This window comes from Ranitomeya imitator, chromosome 1 (genome assembly GCF_032444005.1).
Source record: "Ranitomeya imitator isolate aRanImi1 chromosome 1, aRanImi1.pri, whole genome shotgun sequence".
In the NCBI taxonomy this organism is placed as follows: Eukaryota; Metazoa; Chordata; class Amphibia; order Anura; family Dendrobatidae; genus Ranitomeya; species Ranitomeya imitator.
This window is the reverse complement of record NC_091282.1, coordinates 803,263,571-803,276,445: the sequence shown is the minus strand read 5'-3', so window position 1 is coordinate 803,276,445 and position 12,875 is coordinate 803,263,571. Positions and strand designations below refer to the sequence as shown.

The following is a 12,875-nucleotide window of genomic DNA, read 5'->3' as shown; positions in this document are numbered from 1 at the left end:
AAGAATATAACTGCTATAATACTGTCCCTATGTACAAGAATATAACTACTATAATACTGCCCCTATGTACAAGAATATAACTACTATAATACTGCCACTATGTACAAGAATATAACTACTATAATACTTCCCCTATGTACAAGAATATAACTACTATAATACTGTCCCTATGTACAAGAATATAACTACTATAATACTACCTCTATGTACAAGAATATAACTACTATAATACTGCTCCTATATACAAGAATATAACTACTATAATACTGCCCCTATGTACAAGAATATAACTACTATAATACTGCTCCTGCTCCTATGTACAAGAATATAACTACTATAATACTGCCCCTATGTACAAGGATATAACTACTATAATACTGCCCCTATGTACAAGAATATAACTACTATAATACTGCCCCTATGTACAAGAATATAACTACTATAATACTGCCACTATGTACAAGAATATAACTACTATAATACTGCCACTATGTACAAGAATATAACTACTATAATACTGCCACTATGTACAAGAATATAACTACTATAATACTGCCCCCTATGTACAAGAATATAACTACTATAATACTGCCCCTATGTACAAGAATATAACTACTATAATACTGCCCCCTATGTACAAGAATATAACTACTATAATACTGCCCCTATGTACAAGTATATAACTACTATAATACTGCCACTATGTACAAGAATATAACTACTATAATACTGCCCCTATGTACAAGAATATAACTACTATAATACTGCCCCCTATGTACAAGAATATAACTACTATAATACTGCCTCTATGTTCAAGAATATAACTACTATAATACTGCCCCTATGTACAAGAATATAACTACTATAATACTGCCCCCTATGTACAAGAATATAACTGCTATAATACTGCCCCTATGTACAAGAATATAACTGCTATAATACTGCCCCTATGTACAAGAATATAACTGCTATAATACTGCTCCTATGTACAAGAATATAACTGCTATAATACTGCTCCTATGTACAAGAATATAACTAGTTAAATACTGCCCCCTATGTACAAGAATATAACTACTATAATACTGCTCCCTATGTGCAAGGATATAACTACTATAATACTGCTTCTATGTACAAGAATATACAGTGAGTATGGAAAGTATTCAGACCCCTTTACATTTTTCACTATTTGTTTCATTGCAGCCATTTGTTAAATTCAAAAAAGTTTTTTTTTCTCATTAATGTACACGCTGCACCAAACCTTGACTGAAAAAAAAACAGAAATGTAGAATTTTTTTGCATATTTATTAAAAAAGAAAAACTGAAATATCACATGGTCATAAGTAGTCAGACCCTTTCAGGGGTGGATTAAGGGTAGCCAGGGCCCGGGCTGTTCAGACACTGCGGGCCCCCCGGTTATGTGACAGGGTCATGCGACGGGGTCATCATATACCTGAACCAGATTATTCCAGAAAAATAGTTGCTGTGTGAAACTATAACCTGTCAAACATCCATTGATCTAGTCAATTTACCCTTCAGTTAGGAAGAAAAAACCCCCTACAATACTATCACTATAAGTGCCAGTATTCACAGGAGATCTGTACTTAGTATGCAGTGTCTGTGTAGAGGTAATACAGTGATCACCGGTGACATTATACACAGGAGCTCTGTATATAGTATACAGTGTATAGTGTCAGTGTATAGGTAACACTGACTCACCAGTGACGTCTCTAGGTGAAGTCCTTCATCTTTCATCCAGCACAGACCGCCATCACTTCATCCAGCCAGGACTCGTCTCTGCAGGAAATAACACTGTTATCTCGAGCTCCGCTTGCAGAAGACATTACTTAATTTTTCCCAACTTCTACATTACACCACATGAAGAAAAAGAGGCGACATAGTGTCACTCTACACAGTAACAGGACCGCCCCCCATTTAAAACCGTGTCCTCAAAAAATAAAATAAATACATCACTGCAGTAATAATATCCCTTAATTAGCCCCTATGGTAATAATAATATCCCCCATCCTGGCCCCGTGTATCTCATTCCTGGTTTCAGCCATATGTTCTCCCATCCTGCCCTCATGAGTACCCATCCTGCCCCATATAATCTCCCCATCCTGCCCCATCAGTCTCCATCGTATCCATCCTGCCCCATGATCCTGCACGATCGGTCTCCAATCCTGCCCCATGTCTTTCATTCTGCCCGTGTCTCCAATCATGCCCCGTATCTACATTCTGCCCATGTCTCCAATCCTGCCCCATCTGTCTCCAGTCCTGCCCCCAGTGTGTCCAGCATCTCTGCCCCCAGTGTCCAGCATCTCTGCCCCCAGTGTCCAGCATCCTGCCCCCAGTGTGTCCAGCATCCTGCCCCCAGTGTGTCCAGCATCCTGCCCCCAGTGTGTCCAGCATCTCTGCCCCCAGTGTCCAGCATCTCTGCCCCCAGTGTCCAACATTTCTGCGCCCAATGTCCAGCATCTCTGCCCCAATGTGTCCAGCATATTGCCCCCAGTGTGTCTAGCATATAGCCCCCAGTGTGTCCAGCATCCTGCCCCCAGTGTGTCCAGTATATTGCCCCCAGTGTGTCCAGCATATTGCCCCCAGTATCTCCAGCATATTGCCCCCAGTGTCTCCAGCATATTGCCCCCAGTGTCTCCAGCATACTGGCCCGGGCCCCCCTGGAATGCCGTTCGCAATAATAAAAAACAAAGTTCTCCTCACCTGTCTGTGCTCCAGCGGCGAAGCTCCCTCCTCGCAGCTGAAGCGCGCACTCGCCGGCGACTGACAATGACATCAGACGCCGGCGACGTGCACGCTGCGGCTGATGTCAGCTGACAGCCTCCGATTGGCTGGCGGCTGTTAACTATTGATGTGCGGGTGCTGGCCCGCACATCAATAGCGTTTAACTGCCGCAGCGCCGGTAGGGGCCCGGTGAGCAGATGAGACGGGGCCCGATGCGGGCCCCCTCTGCCCACCGGGCCCATATGCCAGTCAGGGCAGTAATGCCCTGATGGCGGCGGTCAATCTGAGCGGTAGCCCAGGGCCCCCCACACCACTGGGCCCTGGGCTACCACCCAGATTGACCCTATTATAATCCGCCCCTGGACCCTTTGCTCAGACACTCATATTTAAGTCACATGCTGTCCATTTCCTTGTGATCCTCCTTGAGATGGTTCTACTCCTTCATTGGTGTTCAGCTGTGTGTAATTAAACTGATAGGACTTGATTTGGGAAGGTGCACACATGTCTATACAAGACCTCTCAGCTCACAGTGCATGTCAGACCAAATGAGAATTATGAGGTCACAGGAACTGGCCAAGGAGCTCAGAGACAGAATTGTGACATGGCACAGATCTGGTCAAGGTTACACCAGAATTTCTACAGTACTCAAGGTTCCTAAGAGCACAGTGGCCTCCATAATCCTCAAATGGAAGAAGTTTGGGACCACCAGAAGTCTTCCTAGACCAGGCCATCCAGCCAAACTGAGCAATCGTGGGAGAAGAGCCTTGGCGAGAGAGGTAAAGAAAACCCACAAGATCACTGTGGCTGAGCTCAAGAGATGCAGTAGGGAGATGGGAGAAAGTTCCACAAAGTCAACTATCATTCAGGGGCGGGCTGGGTCAGGTGGCAGAGAAAGCAATGCCCCCCGGGCCGCTCCCACAGCAGCTGTACAGGGTCGGCCGCACAGCAAATTGTGCGTGGCAGTGTCCACTGTACAGTCTGTGATGCGGCCAGCAGCAGACACAGCCGCCCGCATCACAGTCCTAACACGCCAGGGTCGGGAGCTGTGCCTGCTCATCTAACATTGACGGCTGCGCAGCTCCAGCTTCCTCCATGTACAGAGAGTCCTTCAAAGTCAGGTGTCGGGCATGCGCGATGACGTCATCGCGCACGCACCGACATGTACCGGACTCTGGAATCAGAGAGGCGCTGCTGAGGAGCGACTGTGAGGTAAGTATGGAAAACTTTTTTGTTTTTTTTAATAAAATTAATTCAGTGGGTGAGTGTAATTGCAAGTTATGAAGTGGGGGTGTATGGGGGACTGCACGTGATGGAGTTTGGTTTGGGGGATAAAGGAGGCTGCACATGATGAAGTGCGGGGAGTGGGGCTGCGCATGATGAAATGGGGGGAGTGTGGAGCTGTATATGATGGAGTGGGGCTGCACATGATGGAGTGGGGGAGTTGGGCTGCACATGATGGAGTGGTGGGAGTGGCGCTGCATATGATGGAGTGGGACTGCACATGATGGAGTAGTGGGAGTGGGGCTGCACATCATGGAGTGGGGGGAGTGAGGCTGCACATGATGGAGTGGGGCTGCACATGATGGAGTGGGGGTGTGGGACTGCACATGATGGAGTGTGGCTGCACATGATGGAGAGGGGCTGCACATGGTGGAGTGGGGCTGCACATGATGGAGTGGGGCTGGCTGCACATGATGGAGTGGGGCTGGCTGCACATGATGGAGTGGGGCTGCATATGATGAAGTGGGGGGGTGGGGCTGCACATGATGGAGTGGGGGGAGTGGGGCTGCCTGCACATGATGGAGTGGGGGGAATGGGGCTGCACATGGTGGAGTGTGGCTGCACATGATGGAGTGGGGGAGTGGTGGGGCTGCACATGATGGAGTGGGGCTGGCTGCACATGATGAAGTGGGGCTGCATATGATGAAGTGGGGGGAGTGGGGCTGCACATGATGGAGTGGGGGGAGTGGGGCTTCCTGCACATGATGGAGTGGGGCTTCCTGCACATGATGGAGTGGGGGGAGTGGGGCTGCACATGGTGGAGTGGGGCTGCACATGATGGCGTGGGGGAGTGAAGCTGCACATGATGGAGTGGGGCTGAACATGATGGAGTGGGGCTGGAGGCACATGATGGACTGGGGCTCCACATGATGGAGTGGGGGGAGTGGGGCTGCCTGCACATGATGGAGTGGGGCTGCACATGATGGAGTGGGGCTGGCTGCACATGATGGAGTGGGGCTGCACATGATGAAGTGGGGGGAGTGGGGCTGCACATGATGGAGTGGGGGGAGTGGGACTGCACATAAAGTGTGGGGTAAAGGGGACTGCACTTGATGAAGGGGGAGTGGGGATGAACACGAAGTGGGGGGAGTAAGGGGGATTAAACATGATGAAGTGGGGGGGAGTGGGGCTGCACATGATGAAGTAGGGGAGTGGGGCTGCCTGCACATGATGGAGTGGGGCTGCACATGATGGAGTGGGGCTGCAAATGATGAAGTGGGGGAGAGGACGGGGACTGCAAATGATGAATTCAGTGTGAGTGTTGAGGCACAGCAATTTAATTAATGGTGGGGGGTGGGGAGAGAAAAAGATGAATTGAAGGTGAGGGCTGGGGGAGAGCAAATGTTGATCTAGGGGGAGAACAAATAATGAATTTTGAGGGTGGGGGAGTAAATGATGTATTGAATGTGGGTAGAGCAGTTGATAATGAATAGAGGGTGGGAGAGAAACACATGACAATGAATTGGGGTGGGAGGGGTATGTAAATATGAATCGGGGTAAGGAGTAGAGTGGGAGGTACATAGTGGGGGGTGTTGAGGATGAAGTGACTGGTAATAAATTGAGGGAAAGAGTACAGGTGCAAATTAATTTATGTATTAAATGGGGAAAGTGGCTATTTATAGTTAGTGGGTGCACAGTGGTGAATTATAATTTATATTTGGAATAGTGGGGTGCATAATAACCAATTATATATTGATTTGGGATCACCTCTTTATTCAGATGTGTAGTGTAGAAGAAAGGGAAAAAGTGGAGAATGTGCTCTGGAAGTGGTGCTCTAGGTAACTGTGTTATTTTATGCAGAGACGAGTCCTGGCTGGAAGAAGTGATGGCAGTCTGTGCTGGATGAAAAAGGAAAGCAAAGAAGAATGACTTCAGCTAGAGACATCACTGGTGAGTTAGTGTGCTACATGTACACCGACACTATACACAGTATACTATATACAGAGCTCCTGTGTATAATGTCACTGGCAGTGGTGATCACTGTATTACCTGTACACTGCCACTATATACAGAGCTCCTGTGTACATTATCATTGGTGATCACTGTATTACCTGTACACTATACACTATATACAGAGCTCCTGTGTATAATGTCACTGGTGATCACTGTATTACCTGTACACTGACACTATATACAGAGCTCCTGTGCATAATGTCACCAGTGATCACTGTATTACCTGTACACTGACCGTAAATACAGAATTCCTGTACACAATGGCACTTAGTATTGTGTTGATTTTTTAATTAATGATCAGTACTGTAGTAGTCAGTCACTATGTGGTGGTAATATATTGTCTGGTCATGGTGTGGTGCTATTTTTCCTTGTATGTGGTATTATTCAGTCACTATGTGGTGGTAATATGTGGTCTGGCCATAGTGCGGCGGTATTTTTTCCTTGTATGTGATATTATTCGGTCACTATGTGGTGATGATATGTGGTCTGATCATGATGTGGCGGTATTCCTTGTATGTGGCATTTTTCGGTCACTATGTGGTCTGGTCATGGTGTGACGATATTTGTCCCTTGCATGTGGTATTAATGGTTGTTAAAAAAAAAGTAAATGTATGTGATTCATTCCCTTAAAGAAAAATACATAAATATATATTTATTTTTAAAAGGTTACAGTAGAGTAGGGCCCGGCCAAAAGAGTCTACCGTGTCGTGGTATCAGCTTAACCCCTTAGTGACAGAGCCAATTTGTTACTTAATGACCGAGCCAATTTTTGCAATTCTGACCACTGTCACTTTATGAGGTTATAACTCTGGAACGCGTCAACGGATCCTGCTGATTCTGAGATTGTTTTTTCGTGACATATTGTACTTCATGTTAGTGGTAACATTTCTTCGATATTACTTGCGATTACTTATGAAAAAAACGGAAATATGGCGAAAATTTTTAAAATTTTGCAATTTTCAAACTTTGTATTTTTATGCCCTTAAATCAGAGAGATATGTCACGAAAAATAGTTAATAAATAACATTTTCCACATGTCTACTTTACATCAGCACAATTTTGGAAACAAAATTTTTTTTTGTTAGGGAGTTATAAGAGTTAAAAGTTAACCAGCAATTTCTCATTTTTACAACACCTTTTTTTTAGGGACCACATCACATTTGAAGTCATTTTGAGGGGTCTATATGATAGGAAATAACGAAGTGTGACACGATTCTAAAAACTACACCCCTCAAGGTGCTCAAAACCACATTCAAGAAGTTTATTAACCCTTTACGTGCTTCACAGGAACAATGCAAACATTTTAATTCAGAACCATTTTTTTATTTTCACAAGTGTAAAAACAGAAATGTGACCATAAATTTTGTTATGCAATTTCTCCTGAATACGCCAATACCCCATATGTGGGGGTAAACCACTGTTTGGGCGCACCGCAGAACTTGGAAGTGAAGGAGCGCCGTTTGACTTTTTCAATGCAGAATTGGCTGGAATTGAGATCGGACGCCATGTCACGTTTAGAGAGACCCTGATGTGCCTAAACAGTGGAAACCCCCCACAAGTGACACCATTTTGTAAACTAGACCCATTAAGGAACTTATCTAGATGTGTGGTGAGCACTTTGAACCCCCAAGAGCTTCACAGAAGTTTATAACATAGAGCCGTGAAAATAAAAAAATCGCATTTGTTTACACAAAAATGATTTTTTCGCCCACAAATTCTTATTTTCACAAGGGTAACAGGAGAAATTAACCCACAAAAGTTGTTGTGCGATTTCTCCTGAATACGCCAATACCCCATATGTGGGGGTAAACCACTGTTTGGGCGCACCGCAGAGCTTGGAAGTGAAGGAGCGCCGTTTTACTTTTTCAATGTAGAATTGGCAGGAATTGAGATTGGACGCCATGTCGCGTTTGGAGAGCCCCTGATGTGCCTAAACAGTGGAAACCCCCCACAAGTGACACCATTTTGGAAACTAGACCCCTTAAGGAACTTATCTAGATGTGTGGTGAGCACTTTGAACCCCCATGTGCTTCACAGAAGTTTATAACGTTGAGCCGTGAAAATAAAAAATCGCATTTTGTCTACAAAAATGATCTGTTTGCCCCCAAATTTTTATTTTCACAAGGGTAACAGGAGAAATTAGACCACAAAAGTTGTAGTGCAATTTCTCCTGAGTACGTTGATACCCAATATGTGGGGGTAAACCACTGTTTGGGCGCACCGCAGAGCTTGGAAGAGAAGGAGTGCCGTTTTACTTTTTCAATGTAGAATTGTCTGGAATTGAGATCGGATGCCATGTCGCGTTTGGAGAGCCCCTGATGTGCCTAAACAAAAACCCTCCACAAGTGACCACATTTTGGAAACTAGACCCCCCAAGGAACTTATCTAGATGTGTGGTGAGAACTTTGAATGCCCAAGTGCTTCACAGAAGTTTAGAGTGCAGAGTCGTGAAAATAAAAAATAAAAAATATTTCCACAAAAAAGATATTGTAGCCCCCAAGTTTTTATTTTCACAAGGGTAACAGGAGAAATTGGACTGCAATAGTTGTTGTCCAATTTATCCAGAGTACACTGATGTGCCATATGTGGGGGTAAACCACTGTTTGGACGCAAGGCAGAGCTCGGAAGGGAAGGAGCGCCGTTTTGGAATGCAGACTTTGATAGAATGGTCTGTGGGCGTTATGTTGCGATTGCAGAGCCCCTGATGTACCTAAACAGTAGTAACCCCCACAAGTGACCCCATTTTGGAAACTAGACCCCCCAAGGAACTTATATAGATGTGTGGTGAGAACTTTGAATGCCCAAGTGAGTGCTTCACAGAAGTTTAGAATGCAGAGTCATGCAAATAAAAACATATTTTTTTTTCCACAAAAAAGATTTTGTAGCCCCCAAGTTTTTATTTTCACAAGGGTAACAGGAGAAATTGGACCACTAAAGTTGTTGTCAAATTTATCCCGAGTACGCTGATGCCCCATATGTGGGGGTAAACCACTGTTTGGGCGCACGGCAGAGCTCGGAAGGGAAGGAGCGCCGTTTTGGAATGCAGACTTAGATAGGATGGTCTGTGGGCGGTATGTTGCGTTTGCAGAGCCCCTGATGTACCTAAACAGTAGTAACCTCCCACAAGTGACTCCGTTTTGGAAACTAGACCCCTCAAGGAACTTATCTAGATGTGTGGTGAGAACTTTGAATGCCCCCAAGTTTTTATTTTCACAAGGGTAACAGGAGATATTGGACCCCAAAAGTTGTTGTCCAATTTATCCCGAGTACGCTGATGCCCCATATGTGGGGGTAACCCACTGTTTGGGCGCACGGCAGAGGTCAGAAGGGAGGGAGCACCATTTGACTTTTTGAGCGCAAAATTGGCTGTCGTGTTTGGAGACCCCCTGATGTACCTAAACAGTGGAAACCCCCCAATTCTAGCTCCAACCCTAACCCCAACACACCCTTAACCCTAATCCCAACCCGATCCATAATCCTAATCACTAACCCTAACGATAATCACAACCCTTACCCCAAAACAACCCTAATGTCAACCCTAATCAAAACCTTAAATCCAACACACCCCTAATCCTAATCTCAACCCTAACCTCAAACCTAACCCTAATCCCAATGCACCCCTAATCACAACCTACCTTAACCCTAATCCCAAACCTAACCCTAATTCCATGCGTAACCCTAATGCCAACCCTAACCCTAATACCAACCCTATTCCAAACCCTAACCCTAATCCCAACTCTAACCCTAACTTTAGCCCCAACCCTAGCCCTAACTTTAGCCCCAACCCTACGGATCCTGCAAATGTGCCCGCAGGATGCGTTTTTTGCCCATAGACTTGTATTGCCGACGGATCGTGACGGATGGCCACACGTCGCGTCCGTCGTGCACTGGATCAGTTGTGTTTTGGCGGACCATCGGCACAAAAAAGTTCAATGTAACGTTTTTTTGTACGTTGCGTCCGCCATTTCTGACCGCGCATGCGTGGCCGTAACTCCGCCCCCTCCTCCCCAGGACATAGATTGGGCAGCGGATGCGTTGAAAAACTACATCCGCTGCCCACGTTGTGCACAATTTTCACAATGTGCGTCGGTATGTCGGGCTGACGCATTGCGACGGCCCCGTACCGACATAAGTGTGAAAGAAGCCTAACCCTACATTTAGCCCCAACCCTAACCCTAAATTTAGCCCCAACCCTAACCCTAAATTTAGCCCCAACCCTAACCCTGAATTTAGCCCCAACCCTAACCCTAAATTTAGCCCGAACCCTAACCCTAGCCCTAAAACTAGCCCTAACCCTAGCCCTAACCCTAGCCCTAACCCTAATTTTAGCCCCAACTGCTCTTCTCCTGCCGGCTGGCAGATGGCGATAGATGGCGGGCGCACTGCGCATGCGCCCGCCATTTTCTTTCCCCGGCAGCCAGGAGGAGCAGCAGGAGGACCCAGGGACACCGGTGAGTATGATAGGGTCCCCGAATCCCCCTATTTCTCTGTCCTCTGATGTGCGATCACATCAGAGGACAGAGAATTACATTTCGTTTTTTTTTTTCTTTGCGGTCGCCGGTAAACAGTTAATTACCGGCGATTGCAAAACAGGGGTCGGTAAAACCGACCCCGATCATGTTCTTTGGGGTCTCGGCTACCCCCGGCAGCCGAGACCCCAAAGATTCTCCCGGTGCCGGCCGGCGGGCGCACTGCGCATGCGCCCGCCATTTTGAAGATGGCGGCGCCCATCAGGAACCACAAGGAGCACCGGGGGAGATAGGTAAGTATTGGGGGGCTACCTGGGACCCCATTTCTCTGTCCTCTGATGTGCGATCACATCGGTGGACAGAGAAATTAAAAAGAAATCACGTTTGGTTTTTTTTTGCGATCGCCGGTAAACGGTTAATTACCGGCGATCGCAAATGCGGGGTCGGTAAAACCCCTCCCCCGAATCATGTTCTCTGGGGTCTCGGCTACCCCCGGCAGCCGAGACCCCGGAGAAAATCCGACTCTGGGGGGCGCTATTTACTTTTTCCACAGCGCCGTTAATTAAAAGGCGTATCGGCGGTCGTTTAGGGGTTAAAAATTATTTTGGCCAGGACAAAAGCTGCTGGTTATGAATGTGATCTGGTGTTTGTTGGTGCTGTTAATATCTGATCGGTGAAGATGTGGTGGTGAAGTTGAGTCTTCCAAGAGTGGTTGGTGGGACTGTGGAGGCAGAGCTGGTGTGGAACCTGGGCGCAGTCTCAAGGGAACCCGAAAATTTTGCCAGTTTGGGGCCCTGAAATTCCTAGTGGAAGCCCTGGTCTGTCTCATAAGCTGCAGACCGCAGCTTCCTGAGACTTCAGTGTGCTCACGCAGGCGGCGTGATTACATTATTGTCTCATGCCGCTCTGCAAACCGGAAGAGAAAATGGAGGCTGCAATGCTGGGAATCAGCATGAGGTGAGCATAAACTTCATTATTTTTAATATGGAGAACTGGGGCCATCCTACTACATATATGGGAGAACCGGGGCTATTACACTATATATGGGGATAGCTGGAGCCGTCATACTATATGTATATATATATAGAGAGAGAACTGGGGCCATCATAATAGATATGTGGGGAGAACTGTTTTTCTAACACATTAAGCTTAAGATTAATAGGGGTGCCCAAACTTTTTCATATACCTGTATATCCCATATCTCTATAGTAAGCTCGGTTCTGCTCCCATATTTCTGGTGGAAGCTCAGTTCTGCTCCCTTATCTCTGTAGTAAGCTCGGTTCTGCTCCCTTTTCTCTGTAGTAAGCTTGGTTCTGCTCCCTTTTCTCTGTAGTAAGCTCGGTTCTGCTCCCTTATCTTTGTACTAATCTGGTTCTGCTCCCTTATCTCTGCAGTAAGCTCTGTTCTGCTCCCGTATCTCTGGAGTATTCTCCGTTCTGATCCATCTCTCTGTAGTAAGCTCGGTTCTGCTCCCATATCTTTGAAGTTAGCTTGGTTCTGCTCCCATATCTCAGTAGTAAGCTTGATTCTGCTCCCGTATCTCTGTAGTAAGCTCGGTCCTGCTCACTTTTCTCTGTAGTAAGCTCGGTTTTGCTCCCATATCTCTGTAGTAAGCTCGGTTCTGCTCCCATATCTCTGGAGTAAATGTGTTCTGCTCCCAAATCTCTGGCGTAAGCTCCGTTCTGCTCTCAAATCTTTGGAATTAGCTCTGTTCTGTTCCAATTTCTCTGGAGTAAGCTCTGTTCTGCTCCCATATTTCTGTGGTAAGCTCTGTTCTGCTCCCATATTTCTGGAGTTAGCTCTGTTCTGCTCCCATATCTCTGGGATAAGCCCTGTTCTGCTCACAAATCTTTAGAGTAAGCTCTGTTCTGCTCCCATTTCTCTGGAGTGAGCTCTGTTCTACTCAGATATTTCTGTGGTAAGCACTATTCTGCTCCCATATTTCTGGAGTAAGCTCTGTTCTGCTCCCATATCTCTGGAGTGAGCTCTGTTCTGCTCCCAAGTCTCTGGAGTAAGCTCCGTTCTGATCCCAAATCTTTGGAGTAAGCTCTGTTCTGCTGCCATTTCTCTGTAGTAAGCTCGGTTTTGCTACCATATCTCTGTAGTAAGCTCGGTTCTGCTCCCATATCTCTGTAGTAAGCTCTGTTCTGCTCCCATATCTCTGGAGTGATCTCTGTTCTGCTCCCATATTTCTGTGGTAAGCTCGGTTATGCTCCCATATCTCTGTAGTAAGCTCGGTTCTGCTCCCATATCTCTGTAGTAAGCTCGGTTCTGCTCCCTTATCTCTGCAGTAAGCTCTGTTCTGCTCCCATATCTCTGGAGTAAGCTCCGTTCTGCTCCCATATCTCTGGAGTAAGCTCAGTTCTGCTCCCATTTCTCTGGAGTAAGCTCGGTTTTGCTTCCATATCTCTGTAGTAAGCTCGGTTCTGCTCC

At 46.3% G+C, this 12,875-nt stretch overlaps 1 protein-coding gene across 1 annotated transcript in view; it reads left to right on the top strand.

Moving 5' to 3' along the window:
- Nucleotides 1–12,875, top strand: part of GCH1 (GTP cyclohydrolase 1) — a 75,092-nt gene that overhangs the window by 33,643 nt on the left and 28,574 nt on the right. The window lies entirely within an intron of this gene.